Source organism: Sinocyclocheilus anshuiensis, unplaced genomic scaffold (genome assembly GCF_001515605.1).
Source record: "Sinocyclocheilus anshuiensis isolate Anshui unplaced genomic scaffold, SAMN03320099.WGS_v1.1 scaffold1245, whole genome shotgun sequence".
Lineage (NCBI taxonomy): Eukaryota > Metazoa > Chordata > Actinopteri > Cypriniformes > Cyprinidae > Sinocyclocheilus > Sinocyclocheilus anshuiensis.
The window spans coordinates 119195-120981 of NW_015551071.1; positions in this window are offsets into that span (position 1 = coordinate 119195).

The following is a 1787-nucleotide window of genomic DNA, read 5'->3' on the forward strand; positions in this document are numbered from 1 at the left end:
CACTGTAAGAAACTGACTGTGAAATTCACAGTAATTAACTGGCAGCAAGTGACAAGTAACTTACTGTATAAAAAGCACAGTAATTAACCAGCAGCAAGTGACAAGTAACTAACTGTAGAAAAGAACTACAGTAATTAACTGGCAGCAAGTGACAAGTAACTTACTGTATAAAAAGCACAGTAATTAACCAGCAGCAAGTGACAAGTAACTAACTGTAGAAAAGAACTACAGTAATTAACTGGCAGCAAGTGACAAGTAACTTACTGTAGAAAAGAACTACAGTAATTTACTGGCAGCAAGTGACAAGTAACTTACTGTAGAAAAGAACTACAGTAATTAACTGGCAGCTAGTGACAAGTAACTCACGGTAGAAGAGGCAGCTAGTGACAAGTAACTTACTGTAGAAGAAATAACCATATTTTTCGCTGTTTTAATTTACAATAGCAACCATGTAACTGTAAAGTAAAACTCACTAATTTGCAAGTGCAACCTTTCTTTTTTTTTGCCTTTTTGTGCTTATTACACAGGACAGTGTAATGATTGGTGGGGAATGTGATCGGCAAAGGACCTTAAGCCAAGAATTGAACACGGGTCGCCAGAGACACAGTTGCACTATATGTCAGTGCGATAACCACTAGACTATCAGTACCGACAGGTTACATTGCTGTTTATGTCAGTGCGCTAACCACTAGACTATCGGTACCGACAGGTGCCATTGCTGTTTAGTTATATTGGTTCAGCCCCCAAAAAAAAATTAATATGAAATAAATAATGCATGTTGCACGATTTAAATATAAATATTCATTTATCAACAGTCACAGTTAACTGCTCATCATTATAACAAGCTTCATTTATCATTCTTCACTTATTGCTAGATGTGTTGAAAACAATAAAATCTTGATGACCTTCTGGTCATTTTTATTTTCATTAAAGAATACATTTGCTTCCTGTAATCTCTATTCAAACCTAAAATGTAATTGAATTACAGTGATGTCAAATTAAATGCAGTCATTGGCTGGAAACCCAGAAGCCAGTGTAGGCTACTATGTTTTCCTTCTCTATCCCAGTGGCTGGGTTTCAGAAAACTGAAGTGTATGACAGTACGGTGAAATCGCGTTCTGGGGGGTGAATTTATGATTATGATACTGAAGTTAAAATAATATGATAATAATTAAAAGTTTGTATGAAGCAGTATAATGGGCTGTTTTTGTACAGGTAAAATAACTGGAAGTGAAAGACACCAGAAGCCAAACTATTACTGCAATTTTGACAGAAACTACGATATTCTACTGTGAACTAGTATACAGTAATTTCCTGTGCACAAACACAGTACATTCCTGTAGATTTCACATTAATTTTTTACAGTGTGCGCTTCGATTAGTTTTCTCCTATTTTCCACACGTTCCCATCTTAAGCACCGCAGTCACGGATTTCGTCGCACACAGAATCGTTCACGTTTGAATTCACGTGACTTGCTGCATGCTCTCATTCACGTCCTCCACATTCATAACCCAGCATATCAACCCAAATTGGGTCAAATCAAGCCAGCTTCCTAACCCAACATTCTCAACCGAGCGTTTGGATTGAAACAATCACCAGCGTGTTTTATATGTGTAGGCTATAAAAAAGTACACAGTGTATGTTTTTGCTAAATCGCTTGCAAATATAAGATTGTTGTTAGGTCATACATACCACGTAATATTAGAATAGGTACCCCATAGTTTCAAAATACAGTAGAAATAATTTGTAATTTTACAGATTATTACTCCTTTATTCCCCAAACTTCG